Source organism: Sebastes fasciatus, chromosome 4, assembly GCF_043250625.1.
Source record: "Sebastes fasciatus isolate fSebFas1 chromosome 4, fSebFas1.pri, whole genome shotgun sequence".
Classification (NCBI taxonomy): Eukaryota; Metazoa; Chordata; class Actinopteri; order Perciformes; family Sebastidae; genus Sebastes; species Sebastes fasciatus.
The window spans coordinates 10339664-10366260 of record NC_133798.1 but is presented as its reverse complement, the minus strand read 5'-3'; the positions used below and the strand labels follow the sequence as shown (position 1 = coordinate 10366260).

General features: G+C 41.2%; 1 protein-coding gene and 1 long non-coding RNA gene across 2 annotated transcripts in view; both read left to right on the top strand.

Moving 5' to 3' along the window:
* The window catches only part of cdh13 (cadherin 13, H-cadherin (heart)), a 441664-nt gene that overhangs the window by 41414 nt on the left and 373653 nt on the right, over positions 1-26597 (top strand). The gene's annotated exons all lie outside the window — the stretch shown is intronic.
* Positions 11724-12354, top strand: LOC141767054 (uncharacterized). The gene is made up of 2 exons (XR_012593762.1): positions 11724-12149; positions 12271-12354. It is a non-coding gene; the product is annotated as an uncharacterized LOC141767054 (long non-coding RNA).

Genomic DNA, 26597 nt, shown 5'->3' with positions numbered 1-26597 from the left:
TGTATGTTCATAATAAAACCTTGAATATTATATAACTTACATTTTCTCCAAAACTTCACCAAGTTACCAGACCTTATTTTTGTCAAAACTTTGTTTTCAAGGTTGTTCATTCGCGGCTTATTTGGGATGTACAGGCAAATTGGGAGCTTTATGTCTAGTGATAGGAATTGAGAACCGGTTCTCAACAAGAACCTCTGTCACATTTTATTCCTCTTATCAATGCTCTCTGACCGTTGCGCATGCACAGTGACGTAATGCCATAAGCATGCTGTATCATGTTGCTATGTGTGCAACGTAAAATCATCATGCGGCGCATTTGTGTAAATTTGACGAGCAAAAAAATGGGATATAGGAGACTGAACAGTCAGTCACCAGACATGGTCGATCAGCTAACAACCGGCAGGTTTTAACCGTTGGGCATTCGATCAGTACATCTCTAACAAATGATATCAGAGGAAGAAGAACAGATGACAAGGCCAGCAGAAGTGCTCCATTTGAAGTACGGTGTCTCAGTGAATGTGAGAATGCATGATGACTGTTTGCCAAGAGAGGACATTGCAACATATCGCAGAAACAACAGCATGGAGAGAGTTGTGGTATGTGCGTATGTGTGTGTGAGAGAGAGAGTGACGAACAAAGAGAAATGAATTTGAAGTCGAGCTGGAATTTACCTTGAGGCGAAAATGCAGGCTTATTCATCAGAAACACAGTTAGCCTATACCAGAGAACAGAGCAACTGTCTGGCAGACATTTTTGGCAGACCCATTTTGACCAACTGTTGGTGGATACAGGAAGTTACATTTTTTTTTTTTTTTTAGTTCTCTGAATGGCTGGTTATGCCTGACCTCACACATGAATGTTTGTCATTGTTTAGCATGCATCCCTCAGGGCAGAATTTAAGACGTTCTTACAGATCGTCAAAGAATGTTTCTAAGCGTTGCCTTTGATTTGAAACGGGTACTGTAGAAAGCCTAGTTGTTTTTTATGTAGTAAAGCTGGATCCTTGCTGCGGCTATGGTTGCAATACATTCTTTTCTCTGCTTTTTTCTATTTATGTGGAAAAAAAAACTTCAAAATTCAAGAAAAGTTGACTGTGCAGTGTTAAAATCTGAATCTACAAACAAAAGCAAAAGCTTGAGCGCACAAAACAGACCTACGGGATGTAACCCTCCAGCATCAAAACAGCAAAATAACACATTTTTGTTATTCCAAATCATTTGGCATTCACCTCCACATGTAAATAAAAACCTCAGTGAAGGTATATCTAACATTTGGCAGTGTAGCTATTATATCTTCAACAGTTTCCTTTCCCTCCTCTCCTACTTTTCTCATCTCTTTTCTCTTTTACAACATATACCAACACATTTAATGCATTTTCTATTTGGCCATAACTGTATGAGAGCTCCTTTGTTGGTCAGCCTTCAGAGCTTTAGCCAGATAAACACCCTCGCTTTTGAAACACCAGGCACTCTCGAGCCAAGGTGGCAGCATTGTGAGAGGGGGAAATTGTAGTTATTTTACCTTTTGAATGCTGGCTTTAATCACTACCTTCCATTTCTTTTTTTCCACTTCCATCTATCACTCCATGTGTGCATTGCTCAATCCATGCTCTACCTCCTGCACACAATGGACAGAGCTCAGTTTATGTGGCCGTTAAGCTGAAAAGACATAATAGCAGTTGTTTGATCGGCACTGTTCCGTTTCCACAAGGAGGTTATAGTGGCTACATACAACTCCTTATACACCACACCTACACTTTTCACTCTATCTTGCTGTTTTTTTCCGCAGAAGCACGCCAGTCTTGTTAGATTTTGTATGTTTGTCGTTGTCCTGCATCCATATCTGTCACAAAACCAATAGCTGCAGCAATGGTCAGTGGACAAAAAAAATACTACGGTTCTCTATTGTTACAGAGATGATTATAGAGGCGCGCCTTGGCTAAAAGGTCTGGAAGAACAATTTGATGGGCCTCTGTGAACAGGTGCTGTTTTTTGTTCCTTGGAACAAAAAGCATGGCTATCTGGGCAGAGAGAGAGAGAGAGAGAGAGAGAGAGAGAGAGAGGCAGCGACCTGTAGGGGCCGAGGGAGGGGACACTGCTGGGAATGTGGACAGACTTCACAGCCAAAAGAGAGTCTCTCGACAAAATACAGCCCCCCGCGGACAGAGCAGGCAAATGTTGAACCATTACACACTTGTTTAAAGTCCATCCTTCTCAATCTCTCTGTCTGTCTCCCTGCCCATTCCACCAGATGGTGTGTCAACCACCTCATGGCAGAGGTTTTGTGTGTGTGTGTGTGTGTGTGTGTGTGTGTGTGTGTGTGTGTGTGTGAGAGAGAGAGTGTGAGAGTGAGTGTGTGAGAGTGAGTGGAGGTCAGAAAATAAGTTAGATTGGCCCTCACAGTCAGTCTCCTAATCGCTGCGTAGCCTGCGGCCTCCTCCCAGAGAATACCAAATTGTTCTCTTTAGATTTCATTCGGAGGACTTCCCAGAGCCATTTGTGTCCCCGCACCGCCATTTACAAACAGGTCTGCCAGTACAATTGGCACTGATATCATCAACCATTATGAGATTTTTCTGTTGCGTGGCATAATGCCGCAGACTTAGTAATAGAAGTCTTGTGTATTTTCTTGTGCTGATTTTCTTCTGCTGTGTTAAAGGTTAGAGTTGTTTTCTGTTCATCACAAGTAATACAACGACATTTGCTTTGAATTGACTTTTAATTTTGGTCATTATTCTTACGAAGTGGTAATGACAGTCAACCCAGGTACTTAATATTCCAAAGGGATGCACTTTGTTTTAAAAATCCCCCAAAAGGAATTGATAATGGTTCTCCTACTGTTTCGTAACGTAAATGCTGTGTTTATATTACTTTACGCAAATGAATGGAGACAGATATGTTATCAATTTGTTTGTTTTTTTGGACCCAATGGTTTGAAGCTCCAATTATAATTCTTAGATCGCTGATGACCATCTTGAGATCATTGTTTAACTCCACGCTTACTTGTTTAAAAAGTACTGTTTCTAATGTGACTTCTGCCAGGCTATCCCAATTTTCACTTTCTTTTTTTTTTCTATTCATAAATCAATGGAGTATGCAGTCAAGCAATTTCACTTGTGCTTCCTTATATATATTATCTTCTATTTCTCCTACATAGCCAGTCTATACATTTTTCTTTTCAAAACTGTCTCTTATCAGTCAAGGTAACATTCTGTTGATCCAGAAATCTCTGTACAAGTCATTCGACTCGTTGATTGTTTTATTTAACTGCAAAAAAGAGCTTCAACCACCTTCCACATTCTGCCTAATTGTGGGACTTTTTGTGGCTTTCCTGTGTGTCGGGGTATGTATGTATAGCATATCCTGTATTACTCCGCAAAGTCGTGGTAGCTGCATGACACTCAGGATCTGTATGATTCTTCTTTTTTGAATAGTGTGCTTTTGATTGCATGCATGGAGAAATAGTAGATAATCCAAAGGAAGTGTGTGTAATGGATTGGAGTCGTGACTTTGGTATGGTGGTACATAGATGTCATTTCAAATCTATAACCTGGTGGATTAGTGGGCTGTACATTATATCGTCCTTTCTTTTACATAATTGTTTGGCACAAATTTGTTGTTCACTACTGTTGTCCTCAATCTTATCTAAATCAGATTTTGTTTCCTGCATTGACACAACAATCTAAAACTTGGGGTTAAGTTTAATGTAATGCCCAGGAAAGAGAGGGAGTACAGTACAGCAACCACTTTCTCTTTTGCATGTCTTATTTTGACAGATTTAGGGACTGGTCAGGCTGTTTGGATGTGATGGATTTGATATTCATTTAATCCATTCGGATTTTCAGCTTCCCTCATGACAAGGCCAGCAGAACTCTGATAATGCTTCACATAGGCTACAGTGTAATGTCCATAAGTAAATCGACAAGGCCAACCGATTGCTGCTGAAATTACTTCATTTGTTAAGTGGATTGGCTGCTTCCTTTCCAGCCAGAGGCAGGCAAGGTTAAAACATCACTTTATCACAGCATCCATAATGGGAGTATTTTGCATTTGGAGATGCAGGATCATGTAAGGTTGGTTGGTAGGGAGAGAAATGGAACAGGCAGAAGTATCCATCACCCAGGCGTATAAAGCCGCCTGGTGCCAGTGCAGTGCCGCTGCCACCCAAACACACCCTCGCCCTCACACGGAGACACACAGTTTGGAGCCCCACACATGTCCGCGCACCTCTGCCATTGCTGTCTACCGCTGGCTGTGTGGGTGTCGCTCCGTCAGTCAGCATGAAGGGCAGACCTGAGCGCGGTGGGATCAATCATTCTCCAGGACACACTGGCAGTGTAAACCTTTGATAAAGAGTGTCGTTCACGGCGAAACCCCGTCAAGGACTTATTAAAGGCCTGACACTATGTGATTAACGAGAGAGCTGGCGCCGCCAAGCTGGGTTGCTCCGGGGCTTAGAGGTAGGGGGTAAGGAGATGAAAGGGGAGCACAGTACTGTACAGGGGACAGACAGGACTCACTTCACAGGCATCGACACTCACGCAACTTCCACATTTCCAATGAATGCATATCTATAAACAGTACAGTCCTACAAATTTAAATATTGAAAAAATGCATACAAATTTAACCATATTTCTCTATATTAATTAGGGCTGTCAAAGTTAACGCGATAGTAACGCGTTAACACAAATTTGTTTTAACACGTTAACGCAACTTGTGATTTTTAATCAAACTGGACCCTGCCGCTATTTGATCTTGAGCGGGCCATTGGTACCAACTAGGGGTACCAATGGCCCCATTGGTACCAACTAGGGGTACCAATTCTTTTTTTTTTTTTAAGTTATTTTTTTGGGGTCATTTTTAGCATTTTATTGACAGGACAGTGGATAGAGTCTTGGAAAGGGGGGAGAGAGAGAGTGGATGACATGCGGAAAGGGCCACAGGCCGGATTCGAACCCGGGCCGCCGCGGTTAGGACTGAGCCTTTGTTATATGGGCGCCCGCTCTACCAACTGAGCTAACCAGGCGCCCCAGTTCGTGTATTTGACCCGAACCATTCGGTTCAGCCGTTACCCAAACAGCTGTTTATGTCTACTACTCGCACGCGCGGAACAGAAGCTCTGGAGGGTGAGTTTTACCCGGAAAGTTTTGGCAGCGCACCAGGAATGATAGGTGCGCTGTAGCGCCCAGTAGCTCATGATAGTCGTGCTAAACTGACAACGATTTGTGTCAAACTGTACGCCAACACTGTTCAACTGAAGTCGGGTTTGTATGTGGACACCGAATGTGTTGATTAGCGGAGCGAAACAATAGCAGACTGAACGGAGAGTCCGTTCCCCCACAGCATTCAGACAGCCTCCCACTGCAGATTCACACCGTGCCAAAGTAATATCTATAAGAGTGTTTATCGCTGCATATACGACCACACTCGATCGTAAACAATACAGAATTAAAGTATATGGTCAAAGTGCGTGAGCCTTCACGTGTGAAGTGGAAACTATCTGTTGTGCCTGCCCTGTATAAACTAGCATAGGCAGCAGTTGAGGATTTACCAACAGCCTTAAGATGGAACATTACATTTATATTACAGACATTTGTGATTTTGTTTTTGTAATTTATTTTTTCTTATTGACAATATGTCAGTATTTGAGTGCCTTAACTGTTATAGTAAAAATTATGACCAATGAGCCACTGTTGAATGAGTGGGAGATAAAAAGCTATAAATTTTTTTAGCATAGTTCTGGTTGAGCTTATGCTTCAATATATTATTAGTTTATAATTTCATCATATTTATATGAAAATAACAAAGCTGCATTTTTAGTTTGTACTAATTACTGTAGAAGACCTATTCTTTCAATTAAGGTTTGTCAATGAAGAAGTGTTTATGTTCCTTATGTAAGCCATACTTTTGTTAAGGCAAACATTTGTTAACTTATTTTTGCCAAATAAATGAAAAGCATGTTGAAATCAGAAATTGACCTCCTTGCTGTAACATTAATGTACCGAACCAGACAGAAAACTGTGACCCCAAAACCGTGATATGAATCGAAACGTGAATTTTGTGAACCATTCCACCCCTAGTACCAACCATGTCGTAGTAGCTTGTCGTAAAGGAGGCTAAATAACGCTCCAAACTTATGCTGAAGTTTGGGGAGGAAAACCTGACATATGGCTATTTTCAAAGGGGTCCCTCGACTTCTGACCTCGAGATATGTGAATGAAAATGGGTACCAATGAGTCTACTCTTTACAGACATGCCCACTTTATGATAATCACATGCAGTTTGGGACTTGTCATAGTCAAGTCAGCACACTGACACACTGACAGCTGTTGATGCCTGTTGGGCTTAAATGTGTGATTAAATCAACAATCGTGTGATTAATCACAATTAAATATTTGAATCAATAGACTTCCCTAATATTAACAGATCCATGCATTATTCACAACACATTAGACATGATAATGTAACACACATTAAGAGTGCACAGTGCACAGTGAGCATTTATTGCTCAGATTTCAGCTTGTATTCACAGCACTATATCCTATTAACTGTCAGCTGAACTCCCACCTCGTGTAAAAGACTTGCAACTTTGAATTTCAACTATGTTTTCCTCCAAGTGGAAAGTAATGTCTTTTGCTGCAATCCATTTTGTCTCGCTTTGAGATGGGTCTGACTTAGCCGCCTTCAATTATTCATTCTGATTCAGTCGGCACAATGAGGTTGGTCGGGGGAGGGCGGGCGCGCAACAACTTCCGTGAACTCGAGAGAGCGCGTCGTGTACACACAAAGAAACAGCCACTTAACCAGCGAGCAGACACGACACGCTGGGTCTTCAGGATGTGACAAGTCAGTGATACAAACATGCTGCTGCACTTACTGATCTTGGCGAATAATAACTGTGTTGTCTGTAGCACCCAGGTACTGATGACAAGCAGAGGTAGGGAGAGAAAAAACTCTAAGCGCAAAGTAAGCAAGGAACAAGAGAAGAAGACAGAAAAAAAGACGCCACTCCCGTTGTTCCTATACAAGTCCCCCCTTTTCATTAGTGAAGTGCACTGCAGTGTGATATTACGTATGATTCCTGACTTTGCCCTCTGTGATTGAGATATAGAAATGGTGTACAGGAATCTGAGACAAGATGATTGAGAGAGATGAGGGCCAAATCAAAAGAGAAATGAGAAAGTTGATAGAGAGAGGGGGATTAGCCCAAAGAAAGAGTGTAGGGGTGTGACAGAAAGAGAGAAGCACAGAGCAAGAAACAGATGGACAAATTGATGGTTCAGTGGTCTGCATCACTGAGTAATACTATCTGTCAGAACAGAGGCGCTCACCCATAATTGACACCCCTTAATATCCACAGTTTTTTTGCAGCGCCTTCTAGACAAACCTATATTTATCCTTAAAATTAAGGCTAATAAAGCGGAATTATTGGTGCATTTTATACAGCTATGACGCACACAGCGACCTATGATAAGAAGTACCGTGACATAAAATTGTTCTTTTTACCCTCCTCTTGGAAGAGCTCCCATGTTTCCAAAAACCCCTGCTTCAAAATACAGCATCAGGAACATAGAATGTGTCATCCACGCTGAAAATGTGCACCTGTCTTATCTGTGTAGCCACATTATGAGCTGTGAGTTGCACTGTGGTACAGCGGACGTGTTAAGAGGACGGCTGTGTACCAACACGGTTCACTGGTAGTTGCAGCCTGTCATCCCTGTAGGCCACTCACCTTGTTCCTAGCTCCTCTGCCCGCGTTGGCTGCCTTATCAGAATGCATGAGCAATGACAGGACCTGCATCGTTATCTGGCCCCTTCACTGTTATGATGTACTGTATGTGGCATGGTCTATTTTTGTGGCTGGAACCTGCAGGGGAGTAAAGCTAGAGCATAGCACTGCCTCTGAAAAAAAACACACACAGACAGAATATCCACGTACGCACATTTATAAATGCACACATGAATACGTGAACATGCATGCATACATTCATGAACACAGGCGCCAATGACAAACGCACCTGCTTATGTATTCTTGAGCGAGTGCTCCGTCTCTTGAGATGATATATTTTTAACAAGTCCTCCCCAGCGCCGTATTGTTTCACGCTTAGCAGGAAGTGCCTGCAAGGCATGGAGGTTGCTCGCTGGTACGGTGAAATGAGCTGCTCAATGAGTTATTGATGAAGCAGCCTTTGCATGAAGCTCCCGCTCTGTAGATGAGCAGAACTAAGGCAGGGGAGCAGACCATCCACTGCACATGCAGCTATAATGACTGCAGGAGTGATAGTAACTAGGGGTGAGAAAAAAAGTTGATTCGCCTATGTATTGCGATTTTTTTACGATTTTGAAATACATTTTTTAATGCTAAAATCAATATTTTTGCTTCATTTGAGTCTATGCTGAGGTAAAAGGAAGTTACTGCTTTTATTGTTGTAGTCTGAGTAATGAGATGTCATATCCGTTCCTTATCCGTCAACCAAAACAAACCGCAGCTGGCCGCAACGAAAAAGTACAAAATAGAGGAGGGTCCATGTCCAACCTGCACCCTCACATTTTAAATACAAAGTGGTAAACACTACATATACAGTAAAGTATTTGAAACACTTTGGGTTTCACACATTGCCAGGAAAAGCAGAGCTAGACATCATGGCTAAAGCTGCATTCTAACTCGAATGGTAATCGTATTGCAGTAACGTGCGGCCAAGCCAGCTGTCACTCGCATCTTCGTGGTCAAAATCAGCCGACGCTGCAACTGTGTGGCACCCATATACTGACATTTATGTTAATTGCATTCAAATGGCCCCGATGTAGCTGACCATGGGTGTATAGACAGAATGGAGCTAACGGGAGAGCTAGCGATGGACTTGGCGAAGTTAGCGGAAGTATACACGTGTGACTACATCCGGTTTTCAAAATAAAGTGTTAACAAAGAGAACTGTATATACAAAATGCATATATGGAAATGAGATTGATTAGATGATATTCATCAGAAGTGTAAAACATTTCATATCCCTTATAAATGAAATGGAAAATAACACTAATTTGTGAAGGAAATGTCTTCATTCTTTGATTTTTGGGTTGCTGGAAAAATTTAATAAATAATGCCTGACAATGACTGATTTTATTTGACTTCAGGACATCTCTGACTACATACATGCTGAAAATCAAATATTTTAATGTATCAATTTAGATATCTTTCGAATTAAAAGTCCCTAGAAGTGTATGATTCAACTTTTCCCCATGGTGATAAATAGTGTTAAAAAAGTAATATATCGTAATATTTGAATATACTATCGAATATAAAATTGCAATACATATCGAATCGACACCCAAGTATCATGATAGTATTGAATTGGGAGATAGGTGTATCGTCCCAGCCCTAATAGTAACACTGTCAGGTGTCGCTGTTAGATGTGATAATGGTACTGTCTTCAGGTTTAGGTTGGTGTTCAGTGACAGTGGTTGAGGTATTCACGCTGAAGGTCACTGTGGAGCTGTTATGGTTAGTTGAGATGCGCTGCATTTTTCTGGCAGTTTTAATTATTTTGTTATACTTCCTATTTGTCGGTTCCACAGTACGTCTCGCTTGCTTTTGTTTATATGTAAGTATCACAAGTACCCTTAGCTCAGCACGAGTCTGTATCCTCGTCCTCGAGGGAGGGCCTCATACAATACAGGTCTATTTATTAATCAAGAACCAAATGTGAAGAGTCCTCTTAGCGATGTTGTTCCAGCAGAAATAAAATAAAATGCTCAGAAATCTCAAGTGTATGTGTGACCTCGAAAAAAAAAAAAAAAAACAGTCGAGAGATGCTGCGCCTCAAAAAAGCCCATTATTAATATTGTAACGTCACTATTGTATTCATTTTATGGTTGATCTGCCAGAGGAGGATTTTGACAGATGTGATCTACTTCCCATCTGAGCCACACAGGAGTGGCATCATATTTTTTTGGTGTTCAGCTTCAAATCACATTGGCTCGTGACTGAACCTTTTTTACGAGCTAATCAAAAAGCGCATTTTTTAATGATTACATGAGCAAGTCTCTCAGACTACACAATTACACAGTAGAATGGTTCTGAATTAATCAAATAAAACAACAAGATAAGCAGGGGTCAAATAAACAGATTATCATTTAGCAGATTTTTGAAATTTGGGTCTTGTCATTGGGAAATGATGTGTGGACACAATACAAACTTCAAAAAGCCACTCTTCAGCTTCAGACTACATTTTAACTCATGTTGAGCTGTCACATGCAGTCTGTGTATCAATTAATAGCTCCAGCAGAATACTCAACAATGAAAGCAATAAAACAGGGACTAAACAGTGATGTTATTTAATGTGTTTTTTTTTTACATAGACTGTATATGAGAAGGGGACATAGTCACTGTGACATCTCCCATTGGCTTGTGGACTGCTGTTTTGAAGCCTCAAGTTTGGCATTTTGGCCGTCGCCATCTTGGTATTTTGCAACCAGAAGTGACACGAGAGAGTGGAGCTTAAGTACAACCAAAGGCTGAATAAGACATTTTTAGTCCACCAAAATGGTTACAATTAACTTTCATGAACTGAAAACACACTGTGAAAGGGTTAAAGTCCGACATCAGAACTGCGTCCATAGCAATGGTCGGTTCTACATAGCAGCGGTCTGCTATAAAGAAATAACAGACCATACAATGTCGTGATTGACCAATCAGTATTGAGTATTCAGCAGAGCTGTGTAATAAATCAAGTGAGAAGTAAGCTCATTTTCAAATAGACTTCTATACAATCAGACTTCTTTTTGCAACCACTCTTCCACTCTGGAAAAAGCTTGTCCAGTTTAAAAACATTGCCTGCAGAATATTTGTGGAACTTTTTGATTTTAAGGTTCACGATCTTGATAATGGTTCACTGCTGCAGAGACTGCTGCCAGGAGAAGTCAGTCATCTACATTCTCCTCTCTGGGACAAATAAGACTGTTTGTGTGTCTAGAACACGGCTTTGATTGATCTGATCAATAGTTCACGTGTTCCAAGGTAGTTTTAAACTCAGCGCCTAAAGCTCCTTAGAGGGGAGGCGACACTAACAAGTTTTTTTTTTTTCTAGTTTGACTGAGCGGCTGCTCATTCTGAGTATCTGAGTGAGCTTAGCTGAATGACTGACAGCTGCTTTGTGGGTGTGTGTTCTGTGTGTGTTGTGTGTACGTGCGCTGCTGTGTGTATGTTTTGAAGGCAGCCCGGCTGAGCGCTCAGACGCGGTGATCCAGGAAGGCAGAAAATTCGCTACAGCACACTGAGCCCTCAGATTCTGGGATTTTACTTTTGCTCGTTTGTACTCTGTTCTGCAGCTCTGGTTTTTGCCGTTATTGAGTGCAATGTTCTGGGGGAGATTGGGATGGAAAGTCTCGAGTTCCACTGTGGAGGGTGTGCGAGCCGGCGTGCTGTGCATGTGTGCGTTTCTCTATATTTGTATGAACCAGCTGAGCTGCTGTCCCAGACAGTGTGACAAGTGATGACAACAGATTGATCTCTGGTTGATCTTCTGCCCTCTTCCTCTGAGGCAGTCCGCCGGACTCTGCATGAAGGGAGGAGATGGAGACAGAGAGAATGGTCACATGTGCGATCAGACGGAAAGGGTGTCTTCTCAACTAAGACAGGAGGATTACCTGAGAAAGACCTTTCCCTTCCCTGTGCATGTCTGAAAAATGGCACCCCTTAATACTGGACCATACTGTATGTAAGTGCCGTTGCATAAATGTGTTCATGATATATAATTAGTAATTGATCCCATAAGTTCATGCAATAAATAAATAAATAGATAATTCATTTAATGTAAGGTTAAAAATTTAAATATGATGTGAGTAAAATTATTTGTTTCATACAGTTCAAAATGTGTAACAGGTAGAAGTGTTTCAGTCAAAAGTACATTAGTCCACTGTGTTTTACGTTCCGCCCCGGAACCAATGTTCCCTGTGTAGTACCACTACGACGGAATTCATTGAGGGACTGAAACAATCCAACGTAAGTGAAGGAGCAGATGCCTTTCGCAGGCTCTGTAAAGTGTTTAAAGCTATGATTATCGACGTCTGAAGCTAAAAGCAGACAGTCAAAGAGACTTTCAAAAGGACTTTCATGGACTCAAGAACCTCTTTTCATGACAAGCGGCCAACGAGGTATTGTTGTTCTACCTGTAAATGCAATTTAACTCATGTTCCCGCCAATTTGTATTTTCCTTTGTTCTCATGCTATGTCAAGTGTATTTTACCGATATGCTTGTGCTATGTTGATTCGTAGTTTTCACGGCGTGTGCATGACGTGACTCAGAAGTGAAGCATCAGAGAAAGACGTGTCCAAGCAATAAACGCCCGTATCAAAGAACCGACCTGTGTCTGTGTTGTTGTGAAGAGAGCTACACTGTATATAGAGACAAATGGAAAAATAGGATGATGTGTTGGCCTAGTTTGGACGTGGAGAGTTTGTATATTCCTCTCCTCTGCGTATGTGTGTCAAAAGGAGATATTATATTTTCTGTATACTCAGAGCTGTTGATATCTGCTCTTACTGTATTATCTTTTAAATCTGAAGGCTTTCCGTTTCCTTCATCCTCATGGTTTCTTAGTTAATATGAGTCTGTTTAGACGATCAGCCAGTTGTCTTAGCGTCGTCTCATTGTCAATATTCTCACGATACAGACAGCACCTCTCGTCTTTGCGCTGACAAAATGGTTCTACTCAAGCTCTATTTAGCCACATTGCCACATTGTTATCCATCGATATTCACTTAACATGGCAGGGAATAATTACCTGCAGTTTCCCACCCTATTTGTGTTAGATATTGGATACCTTGTTTTGAAATGCCTATAGCAATTTTGTTAATCAGGCCATGCATTATTACATTAATTGGTTCTGATTAAGTGGTTAATTAATGGATGCCACCCTAGTCAAGCGCAGCCCCGCAAGAGGGCGGAGTTGATGTTAGAGCTCCCAGACGCAAATGGAGACATCACCAAATTAGAATAAATGAGTTTGTTTGCGAGACTGCGAGAGAAAACACAAGGGCACCCGAGCATTAAATTCAATTGAGCGGAGCCTGTCGATAGCAGGGCAGACGGCCATTTATTCCAGTACCTTGGTATAGGATCCTTGTCACCCATGGAACGTGATGAATGAGAAGCTGAGAGATGAAGACAGAGAGAACATGAGAAGCAAGAAATACAGAGACAGGAACACTTTCAAAAGAAAGACACGTGTTCAAATGTATCTTGAAATCTCTTTTTCTGCTAAGCTGATGTACAGTAATTGATTTTCAAGTAGTTTTTTACCCCGCTAGAGTAAACAAACACAGAAGTTTGGCATATAACTCAATAACCCACCAAAAAAGGTTGGTCCAAATTCAGAAATGAAATGCTAAAATCTTTTTTTAGCAATAGATACGTAAAAGACATCTGTACACCTCCTTACTTTTTTAAGTAAAGTTCACAACTGTCAACCACCAGTAGCAGCTGTTCAGGTGCCAAAAATGATGTCCAGATATTATTTTTATTTCTGCAATACCTCCACACCGTGTCCAAACATCCTACACATGCATCTAAATTATTTTTCTTATTTTCCTTGTTGATATTTTCAACCCAGGAAAATCAGCAAACAGTCAGAATTGGATTGAAGTATTGGAGTGTACTGTGTATTGCTTACAAGTTATATATAATACTTAAAGGCGCTCTATGGCGCTTGTTAACAATGACCCCTGTGGCTGTTAAGTCAGTGACAATCAGCGTCCTGTTGCTCGCAAGTGAGGCGACACACACGAGACTGAACGTGATTGACAAGCATCATGTTGATTAACATTAGCAACATTAGCCAGCTAAAACCACAATATCACTGTATCTTTCACATGCTTGGCAGTAATGTTAGCTTACCAAACCATTCATGGTCCCTCCATCGGTCACATTCCTGTTTTGCAAGACTGGCTTCACTAGATTTATTACACGGCTGTGTTGAATACTCGATTCTGATTGGTCAATCACGGCGTTCTGTGGTTTGTAATTTCTGTATTAATGACCGTTGCTATGTATATCAGACCGATGCTATGGGCGCAGCTCCGATGCCGGATTCTGGCGAATAGTTTCTGTGTCAAAATATTGATTTCTTAAGTAGGTAGCCGTGTAATAAGCAGGATAATGTACAGCTAGCGGGTCATTGTTGTGAAAGAGTTTCTTTCACAACAATGACCGGCTTGCTGTATTATCTCTTACATAACGTTATTTTTTTTGTGCTTCCGTGGAGTTTGTGTTAGAGTCTGAGTTGTGGTGGAGGATGGTAATTTTTTGGCGTTGCACACTGTTAGCCCTGAAGGCTCTTTTTATTCAGATTTTATGCATGTGGTTATACGTTCTTTATATTCTATGACAGTTTTCCTAAAATTAAATTAAAAGATTTCAATATATCGCCTTGCTTATGTATCGCAACATATTGAACCGTAACCCCTGTATAATGATACGTATCGTATCGCCAGATTCTTGCCAATACACAGCCCTAGTAAAAACGTACATATAGTCCCTTTAATGTATGATCATGCATCTGTACTCCTTCACAATATTTATATTATATTTCAGTGACAAATGCTCGACTATCCATACATGCTTAGCATAGTATGCATACCATCATAAGGCTTAATCTCCATAGTGATGTGACAGCATTCAGATGGTTTACTTCACCAGCTATAATCCGTCATAATCTTCTGCTACTTAGCTCATCTTATTCCCAGTTGTCTGAATGACTGCAGGGTCGGTACAGACAGAGCTATCGAGGAGTGGGAGTGTAGCTCTGCTCCGTAGTATGACACTCCTGTATTACGATTAAATCCCCCCCAGGCCTATTGAAATGTCAAACAACATCAGTAATTTCAATAATAAAAAAAAAGCTTTTGAGGAAGCTTCATCCTGCTCAAGCCATTCAACTGAGCATTTGCTTTCCGCAAGGGAATGTGTGTGTATATGAATGCACATGTCTTGGATCTATATGTGTCCTTTGAACTGATAGTCTAGCTGCAGAAAAATTATCCCTTGTCTCCACCAAACAGCAGCGATTTGAGCTGTCCTTCACACCACGCAGGCTCCCACTGCAGCTCTATCAAACGGTCGACATGTCACTGTGACCTAATGTGTCTTTTCTTTTTTTTTAGTTACATGTGTAAATGTGCCTTTTAAAGTGCACTGGCAAGGCTTTATAACCATTTATATTCAAATAATGAATCCAGACAATGAGTCATTGGCACCCTCCTCACAAGGCCTTTTTCAAATTATAGGCACATTAACGTTTTTACTTGTTAACCGTGTGTTAATTTGTAAAAACTGGAAATTTTGTGAATCAGTGCAAAAAAAACACAAAAAAATTAAAAATTGATATTTTGCCGAGGGCTTGTTGCACGTTTCCAGGCAATGTTTTTCAGGCAACATTTTCAAGTCTGATGGTGACTGGAATGTGACTGAAAAGAACCACTGTGGACACTGATGGAGCTGACGCTTCACTGCATCATTGGAGCACTGAAAAAAAGTAGAAGCCAGCTCAACTTTGTTGAGCGTCATGCCCGTCATGCAGCAAGTGTCGGCCTTCACTTTGTAACTTATGTCACTGGCTCCCATTGAAATTGACTTGTAGCCTGTTGCTTTGTCGCTCCTAGTGTGAACACAGCTGAAGAGTCAAACCTGCACTGCTGTCTGGCTGAAATAGAGAGAAAGAGATATAGAATGAAGCAGACGGAGACAAAGAAGCAGAAAGAAGAAGACATAAACAGAACTTTATGAATATATTCTCAGATTTGAAGTATACAACAAAGAGAAATGTTTCATAACAGCAGCCCTCATCAGACTCAGACAGAGTGCCAGACAGGACAGAAGGAGGGAGACAAAGGGAGTGGGGAGATATGAAGAGAACAAACAGGAGAGGTTGGGCGAATGACGACGGCAGTAAACAGTTTCTTGACCGGAATCACCTCTTTCATAATCAGTTAATGTAACATCTCTTCATTTTGCTCACCGCTTCTTTTCTTCTTCCCTTAACTTTCCCCTTTTCCTCTTCTTCATCTTTGTTTTTTTCCCTTTTTCTCTCAATTTGGATTAGCCAACGCACCATGCATCTTGTTACTGCTTACTGCCACATTACCATATGCTTCTTCCAATGCACATTTTTTGTAGTCCTCTGCCAGTGAGGATCAGGAGAGTGCTCACACAGCCTGTTCATTCCCAGGGCGTCAAATACCAACGCTTTATCTCGCCCCTTGGCGTGTGATACCGACGCACAAGGCACCCATTAGCGTCTGTATGACACTGGTGGGAAAGTCAAGTAAGAAGTAAGAATGTAAACCCACTGTGTCAGTATTAAACACTCAGAGAAAGTACTGTGGGAGTGTGGTGATGAAGTTTGAAGAAAACACACACAGGGAAAGTGGGAAGGGTGGTGGATGGGTCCAACAATCACAGGGCTTTCACCCGGGAGACCGCTGTCCATGTCCCGTGCGTTTCACTTTCACTTTTCAAACAGCTATCCGTTCGTGTGCCGTGTTCACAATCTTATTTTCACTTTCCAAACGTAGTAATTTTAAGCCAAACCATGATGTTTTTCCCCTAACCTAACTAAGTCTTATTGTTGCCTTAATCTAAGCTAACCACGTATTTACTGCAACCGTAAAGTGACGCCAAGGGGTCCTGACTAAGCGTCAGTATGTGATGAGTCGGGATGAGAACGTATTGGCTCACACTACCCTCCCAGAACACGACCCTTCTCTGCACAGATGCACTGACCAACAAGGAGTCACCAGTGCAGCAAAAAGGACATGATCCCTCAAACCTACACAAACACTTCCACTTGTGTCCAATTCAGCCGTGCCAGAAGCACCATTGCCAGTTATGCCCTTAGCTGTTCCGTTTATATTCAGATTTTTACATGTAAAAGTAACAGTTGGAGATTTAGTTGAGATCTGTAATTACCTTTTGTTGGCAGAGAGCACAAGACAACAGCCAAGTTTAATTTGGCCTTTGGGCTAGTTACTAACAGAGTTAGATTAATTACATTTACATTAATTATCTATCATGGACATAATCTGCAATAAATTGAGTTTGTCATTTCATACAGCAAAAGGGATGGTTAGTGGCAGCTGAAAAGTCTGCTACCTGAATCTTTTGTACACTAGTTCTTGGTAGGGATGCACCAATCCGACTTTTTCAGTCCCAATACCGATGATATGATCATATGAAACTAAAAACCTAAAGAATCTATTGGTGACAACCATGTCATACAAGCTCATCGCAAAGGAGGCTAAATAATGTTCCAAACTTGTGCTAAATTTTGGCGAGGAAAAACTGGCATGGCCATTTTTAAAGGGGTCCCTTGACCGCTGACCTCAAGATATGTGAATGAAAAGGGGTTCTATGGGTACCCACAAGTCTCCCCTTTACAGACATGCCCACTTTATGATAATCACATGCAGTTTTGGGGCAAGTCACAGTCAAGTCAGCACACTGACACACTGACAGCTGTTGTTGCCTGTTGGGCTGCAGTTTGCCATGTTATGATTTGAGCATATTTTTTATGCTAAATGAAGTGCCTGTGAGGGTTTCTGGACAATATTTGTCATTGCTTTGTGTTGATAATTGATTTCCAATAATAAATATATACATACATTTGAATAAAGCAAGACTATTTGCCAAACTCCCCTGTTGATAAGAGTATTAAATACTTGACAAATCTCCATTTAAGGTACATTTTGAACATTTAAAAAATGTGTGATTAATTTGTGATTAATCATGGACAATCCTGCGATTATTGGTGATCAAATATTTTAATCGATTGACAGGCCTAGTATATATATAAAGACTTGAAAAGACCGATCCCATTGTCATTGATACCTGGTCAATGACAATGGGCTCGCTGCTGGGAAATGAACCCAGATACAGTGGTGTAGTGTGCCACGTAGACACAGTCCCTGCTCTGTTGCACCCGTCTCTTCCAGCAACTGCTTTCTTGCTCTAACTTCACTCTGTTCAATCAAGTACACACATGTACACATCTGCACACACATCTGCACACACATACATGCGCAAACTCTTAGTATTCTCTTTTAAGTTTCAGCAACCACTGTTTTCCATTCCCAATAGGCCTTCAACAGGCTTCATTATACGGCATTATTGATGGCTAGTTTGCTCATCTACGCAATGCCATTAAACTGTCGTCTTTTTTCGTAACACAATGTATTAACGGCTTAATGTCCCCCCATAAATTACCTGACAAAGACTCTGACACAAATAACCATGCGGCAGGGTTCTGGAGGAAAAGACATTTTCAAGTACAGATGGATCCATCAGCAGTTCAGTAATAGGCTGAAAAGTCATTAACATAACATTAATTCCTTTATTAGGGATACTGGAAACAAATAGCTTTTCAGAAAGATTCTGACTCTGAGCCAATTCGCTGCTGTACGTGAGAGGGGGAAATCAGCTTACACTCAAGTAAGATACTTGTTGAAGGCTTAGAAGCAATGAGGCCTCCCCTCTCGTTCACTTTGTTTTCTGCACTCTGCTTTCTTTTTCAGTATGTCCTCTGCTCTCTTTTTCTTTCTGTTTTTGTTGCTGACTTTCTCTCCCACTCTTACCCCCCTCTGTCTTTCTCTCTCCCTCCGTCAGGACTTGATTGTGCTGTGAAGGCTGTGATTGTGTGTAATTAGCTGTTTGAATGAAGGGCAAGTTAATGAGATCAACTTCAGCTGTCCCTACACAGGAATAGCTCTGACACATTGCAGAATTGTTGGGCTGTGTGTGTATGTGTGTGTGTGTCATATTGTCCCCCAGATTCACACACACACACACACACACACACACACACACACACGCATCCGCATCCACAGGCTTTAAATGCAATGTAAGCATTCATTCAACACACAAACCCAATTTTACCTATTGAGTTTTTTGCTTCTTCTTCAAAATCGTTCAAATGTTTCAACAGCTATTTGGAACAAAATGCTGTCATTCACTGGATCTGTTCTTGGTTGATGATGCACGCAATACCATTTTGCTTTGAAGCAGTGTCATTTTAAAACATTTCTTAAAGCATTCAGGGTCTCTTGAAATATATCAGAGTTTGTAAAAGAAGACTTACAAAATGTAGCAACAGAGTTTGCACTATATTATACAGTATAGTTGCAGTGACCTGCAATAATGCAAATATTTCAGCCGTCCCATCAGCCTCAGGGGCAAACTTTACCATTAGGCAAGGTCGGCAACTGCCTGGGGGCCCTGTTAGTAGGGGCCCCAGGCAGTTGCCGACCTTGCCTAACGGTAATACACAAACAGCTATAGATTTATTATGATGTTTAAATATGAAAAAGATTGAATTATGTTACTATTTTAACTCATTGTACCCTGAAATAACTTACAAAAGACCCCCAAAGCACTTAAAAAAATATGCAACTCAACTGGAAACTAAACTGGAAAAACAAAGTTCGGAAACTTGTGTTTGGTCGATTATTTCTCTGTTGTTACAATGCTAATGGTCATTGTATTTTACATGGTTGGAAAGCCTGTTTATTTACCTTCGCAATGATGTCCAACTTGTAAGGATCATACATTTGTGGGATGAGCAGCACAGCTGATTATGTGGGTAGCGCCCAAGAAAAATTTGCCAAAATGCTCCGTCAATGGTAAACAGTGTATTCTCCTGTTGGTATTGATTCTTGTTTTGAGTTGTTTGGTGGATTGGATGATTGAACTCTCTATCAGTAACAAGGAACAAACAAGACATATTGGCAATTTTACACTTTAATCATTTAATACACCGTCAGGAGCCTCAGTAGCGGTGGAAGATCCATACGCAGCCACAACAGCCTGGCACCTCCTCCTCATGCTGGTCACCAACCTGGTCACACGTTGCTGTGGGATGGAGTTCCATTCCTCAACCAGGATTCGTTGCAGGTCAGCCAACGAGGTTGTGTCGGTCACTCTAACACATACCCAAGCTGATCCCACATGTTGAATTGGGTTGAGGTGTGGACTCTAGGCAGACCGTTCCATTCTCTCTACTCCCACATTGTGGAGGTAGTCTGTGATAACCCTGGCTCTGTGGGGGTGAGCGTTGTTTCTTGGAGGATGAAGTTAGGTCCCAGATTGTGGAGATAAGGGATCGCCACTGGCTGCAGAATCTCATCCCGATATCTCACTGCATTGAGATGGCCTTCAATGATGACAAGCCTTGTTTTGCCAGTGAGAGAGATGCCGCCCCCACACCATGACACTGCCCCCACCAAAAGCTGTTAATCGATCGGTTCAACAATCGGCATAGCGTTCTCCGCGTCGTCTCCATACTTTGACCCTGCCATCCAACTTTCCCAGACAGAACCTGGACTCATCACTGAACATGACATTCCCCCACATGTTCAGGTTCCATTGTCTGTGTTGTCGACACCAGCACCAACGGGCCTGACGCTGAAGGGCAGTCATTGCAGGCTTCCTGGGAGCCTTATGAGAATACACTGTTTACCATTGGCAGAGCATTTTGGCAAATTATTTTTGGGCGCTACCCACATAATCAGCTGTGCTGCTCATCCCACAAATGCATGATCCTTACAAGTTGGACATCATTGCGAAGGTAAATAAACAGGCTTTCCAACAATGTAAAATACAATGACCATTAGCATTGTAACAACAGAGAAATAATCCACCAAACACAAGTTTCCGAACTTTGTTTTTCCAGTATATTTACTGAAAACTTCTAATTTACCTGACAGAGAAATGTTACTGGTTACGTTGCAGATTCAGCTTTTCCTCACAAAATATGACAATTAAAATAAGTTGCATTATTATTCAGTAAACTATCCAGCATCATATTAGAATTGAAAGCTCCACCTTGAACAGACCAGTACATTTAAGTACATTGAGCTGACAATTAACCTGACCGTCAGATGGTTTGTTACACAGAGCCATCTGAGAAGCCATCATTGCAAACTGTTTGGAAAAAAGGCACGCACTTTCAAAAAAATACTTGGCAGCTGATTGGATGAACCATCTGTCAATCAAACTAACGAAAGTGAAACTAACTGAAGGCGAAAACCTTCCTGTACTTAACACGTTTAGTGCTATACTTTGCTCTTCTTTCGATGAAGAAATAGCCTACTCTCCAGTTCTGATATAAATAATGCTATTGCAACATCTATGCTGCTGTAGCCTAGCAATGCAATCCAGTTGAAACGGTCAATATGTCTGCCAATCTGTAGGACTTCACCGTCTGTGTAAAGTTTCCAAGGGCTGCCACTTTCTCTGATGGTTAGAAAATCAATTTTTAATTCGAAAAGCTATTGCATTTTCACATTTTGGATTGCTGCCCATTCATAATTCATAAATCATTTACCCATATCTATATTCAATTCAGTCAGCCTGATGTGCTCTGAGGCTTCCCAGGTGAGAGACCTTGATCAGAGGGTAAACCTTCCCAGCGGGTTGTTTAGCGGGATGGCAGCGCATGGTTGCCTGCAGTCAGATAGATAATTTGATGAAATGCCTCACTCCTACCATCTCGATATTGGGTTCATACCAAACAGTTTGCATAAACACTTCGTATCCCTTATATCCATTTCTTGTGGACCTGCACCGCTGATGGAAACTGCAAAACTCAACCCAAAACCACTTAAAGAAAGCCTTTTTTCTACATGTTGGTACTCACCACTAGTTTATTGATGAGCTTCAATTGTTCTCTTTGTTTGACTGACTTTTTACTCAGTGTGCTCTGTTAGTCCATGTGCTTATTATGCAATCAAGTTGTTTGTCTTTCTACACGATTGTGCTTAAGGGAAAAAGTTACACATTTTGGGAAATCCGCTTATTGCTTTGTTGCTGAAAGTTAGATAAGAAGACTGATACCACAGTCATGTCTGTATGCTGAATATGAAGCTACAGTAACGCCAGCAGCCGACTAATTTAATTTGGCACAAAGACTGGAAAATAGCTAATTGCACAGGAAAACTGTGAGCAGCAAATACGGCAGGTCAAAGTTGAACGAGAAAGTGTAAACTGTGATGGCAGACAGTTTGGTACTAATTTTACCGCTGCCCTTTGTTTCCTCATCCATACAAGTTTGGCTAAACTGGAGGTTTGTTTCAAACCTGTGTGATCATCTGACCTCTCTTCTCGCCGCTTAGACTGAGGTGCTGAATTTTATTAATACCGATACAGTAGGAATAATGGCCAAAAGTACAAAAATAAGACTCAGGTGACACTTTATAATAACCATCATTAAGAAATGGTAAATTAATAGTTAATGAAACTCTAGTTGTTTTACTGTTAACAAACAATGACATTTTAATTAATAATGTATACTAATTGTCAGTAATGCTATAATTCATGTTATTTTATCAATAGTTTATGTAATGTGAAATAATTAGTTTATAAATTGTATATTGTATCAAAGCTGATAAGAGACGATAACAATTACATTCTGATTACATTAGTATGCTATTTATTAACATTTTATTATTATCTTATCAACATGAGAGTGGGCAAATAATGATTGCTTTATGAAAAATTGTGTATATTATTGGAATTCAATTAACAGCACAAAACAATGACAAATATGATCTAGAAACCCTCACAAGTACTGCATTTCATCTTTAATTATCTATCTATCTATTTAGCATGATATGCTCAATATGCTCAAATCGTAACGTGGCAAACTCAAGTCCAACAGGCAACAACAGCTGTCAGTGTGCTGACTTGACTATGACTTGCCCCAAACTGCATGTGATTATCATAAAGTGGGCATGTCTGTAAAGGGGAGACTCGTGGGTACCCATGGAACCCATTTTCATTCACATATCTTGAGGTCAGAGGTCAAGGGACCCCTTTGAAAATGGCCATGCCAGTTTTTCCTCGCCAAAATTTAGCGCAAGTTTGGAACATTATTCAGCCTCCTTTCCGATGAGCTCGTATGACATGGTTGGCACCAATAGATTCTTTAAGTTTTTAGTTTCATATGATACAATTTTAAATTTCAATTTACCATTTATTCATGATGGTTATTATAAAGTGTTGCCAACTCGGTTGTTGAAAATGGATTTTCCCTCTAACAGACAGCTGCTCAGTGTGCAGACCACATACATTTAGGCAGCATTTGAGTGCTGTCGTGATTTGTATTGTTTGGAGGACAGTTCCGTTCCAATGCACTTCATGAACTGGCACACTGTTGATGCGTGTCTCTCTGTAAAATAGGTTGTAATCATCATTGTCAGTGTGGCGTTGAGCTGCAGAGAGTCCTGCTGTGTGGCTGATGTGGTGGGAATGACTTGAAGGTGTGACTGAATGAGAGATCGACAGGGGAGTGGGACTGTCCTAGTTTCTGCTTTTGCGTCGTCTTTGGTTCCTGTGTGTCTTGTTTGTGTATTCAGCCAACTGTTTGAACAACAGGTCATGCTTTTTTCCCCCCTTTTTTCCTTTTTATGATTGCTCTCTTTCTTTAAGAGGGAAAATAGACTTTTTGAGCTGTGTTTGGTTGTGTGGAGCAACATGATGGTGTCCTCTCCTGGCAGAAGCACTACTGTAATAACTGTGTGTGTGAATCAGTGTGTGTGTGTTTGTGTTTGCTCTACCATGCCTAGATGAATAGTCAGATTGCTCATGCTGTTCAGATGGTGTAGCCTGTCCAGACCGGTGCCATGGGGTGCTGCCATACTCCAGTTGGCATGGCTATGTACCCTGGCAGAAATTGGACACCAATACTCCCTCTGTTGATTTTTTGACACACTCCCCAGCTCTCTCAGCATCGAGGGTGTTTAAACACCATCTGTCCTTAGTGCCATCTCCTCCCTATTCTGCACCCCTCGACGTCCCCACTCCACAAATCCACTTTATTGATTTGAAGCATCCTCCGGTTTTCCTCACACCGTAACCTCCAACGCATCTTTTTTCGACAAACGATCCAGTCTAGTTGATATCCTCCTCACCTGGCCGAAGCCGCCACAAAGCGCTTCCTACGACCCCTCAGTAAATGTCAAACCATCCACATGATTACTTCTTAGTCATCATTGCACACACACCCCCTCTCACCTCTACTCTGCCACTTCACTACACTTTATCTACTCCTCGCGAGCCCAACTTCCTTTACTGTGCCTCCTTTCACCCCACTTCAGTTTTAAAGTTTCTCTTGCTTTCTTTTCTCCTTTATAACAAAGTATATGGATGGAAAAGAACAGGAAAGAGGTACCAGAAGTCACATGCGACACATTTGTCAGTTTCAAAGATGCAATATTCCACACACCAACGTATCCTTATAAAACAGTTCGAATGATATCTTGATGAAAATTAATTTCTAATTTTTCGTGCGTTTTCCTACGAATTCCCAGCAACATGTGATGCACGTATCAATTTCGTCTCCACTCTTTTCAAAATAAATGTCAGTTTCCACAGGAAACACTTAAGTTTAGGCAACAAAACTACTTAGTTGGGTTTAGGAAAAGATCGTGGTTTGGGTTTAATTAACTCTAGTAGTGGCATTATTCAAAGCAATATGATTAAAAAAAGTTATTTTTATAAAACAGTCACTATATCCTGACGGTAGTGCATGAGACAGGTAATCTGAAAAGAAATCATGTGCCTCTGTGTCCTCCGGTGCTCCTAACGGCATCTTCAAGATTTCACAGACCGGAGGAAAACAACCAATCAGAGCCGAGCTGGAGCCTGCAATCTCTGAACAGCTGACAATCATTCGCAAACTCCGAACAAACATTCAAATATGAATTAATATTCTGTCACTGTAATGCCTATTTTTCATCTCAAATGTTTTCAGAAACATCTTGTAGTGTACTGTTTAGCTGTAAAATGAGAAAGTTTGTGACCCGGCAGCCATATTGAGATCAGTTGAGGAAATACCAAGCACCGCCCACCAGCCGGAGCAAACTTTCTCATTTTACAGTTAAACAGTACACTACAAGATACTGTATATCTGAAAAAAACATTTGAGGAGAGATATAAGCATTACAGTAACAGAATATTGATTTAGTTTGACCGTTTGATTGGAGTTTGCGAGTGATTGACAGCTGCCTCCGTTGAATGAACAGCCGATAGGAACGCTCTCTCTCTGAAATGACCTGTGATTGGCCAAAGTCTCCCATCACGGGCTAGATTTTTTAAAGCCTGAAAACAGAGAAATGAGGAGGTGCAGAAGTCTAGTTTTCTCTCAGAACACTTGAATTACAATATGCTGAAAGGTTAATATGGGATGTGTGCCCAATTATGGCACAAATTTTCTGCCTAGTGCAGGTTTAAGTATGGAAGTTACGTGACAAATAAATCAACGTTGACATCTGGTTTCACACAGGGTACAAACACCGGTATCCAGGGTGAAAGTCCAGTGTTTTTTGACCCACCCATCCACCCCGACCTCCTTGCTGTGCGGCGTTTGTCGTTCTTTATACTTCCTGGTTCACAATTACCTGGATTACATAAAAATTGATTTTGTGGGATATATATGAATTACAGTGCATTACTTATGAACGGTGCATGAGAACAGTTTGCACACACACATACCCCTTCTACTTACACATTCTCTTTATGCTTTTTTGTCCTTTGGGTCTGTACTTCTGTCTGCATGCACCACCCACATCAAATTCCTTTTTTTAACTTGGCATGTTCTTCTCATTCTTCTAACAACTCTTCCTTTACTTCTTTCATCATTTCTTTTGACAAGATGTCCACAGATTACTATTCTCCCTCCAAAACACACAGACGTTTCCCAATACAAACAACAACGACAATACAGAGACTCACAGTAGCAGCTTTAAAGCAATGGAGTCATTAGTGGACACTCACCCACCATGAGGCACCAGGGATGAGTCTGCTGCAGAAAGCTACATAACACACCAAACTTTTGAAGTATGTGTGTGTGATTGTGTGTATCTGTAACTGGATGTGGGCAGTCTCTTGCTTGTGGTTGCCCGTGTGCCAAAACAGATTTGCACTTCATGGATTGTTTGGACTTTGATGTAGACACTGAAGTTTGTTGATAAGTCTCTCTCCACGTTTTCATTCCCACAAACACGTGGCTCTAACTTTAATGAGTTCTCTCCTGTAGATCTCCCAGAGTACATCGACGTGTGTGTGTGTGTGTGTGTGTGTGTGTGTGTGTGTGTGTGTGTGTGTGTGTGTGTGTGTGTGTGTGTGTGTGTGTGTGTGTGTGTGTGTGTGTGTGTGTGTGTGTGTGTGTGTGTGTGTGTGTGCATGGCAATGCAATTTTTGTCTGTGATTCCCCCCTTGCAGCAAGTGGAATTGTTGATCCATGGTGGCTCCCACTCAGTAAACAAAGCACTCAAGTGATTCAATTAATAATAATTAGAAATGTCAAGCCCCTTGCTGTCCCAGTTGGTTAGCGTTTATTGTCCCTCACCTGAGCGAGCTGAAAATCTCTCCTCTCTCTCATCAGTGGCTTTCCCTTGGTCGGCCTGCCTTTTCATTTCCCCAAGATAGTGTGCTTTTTAATCTACAGATCTCTTCTCCGACTGCGGCTTTGCTCTTGCCAGACTACTTTCACCCTCTTAACACCTGCGCTGTAGATTCAACACTCCCCGGTATCAGGATAGTGATAATGGCAGTC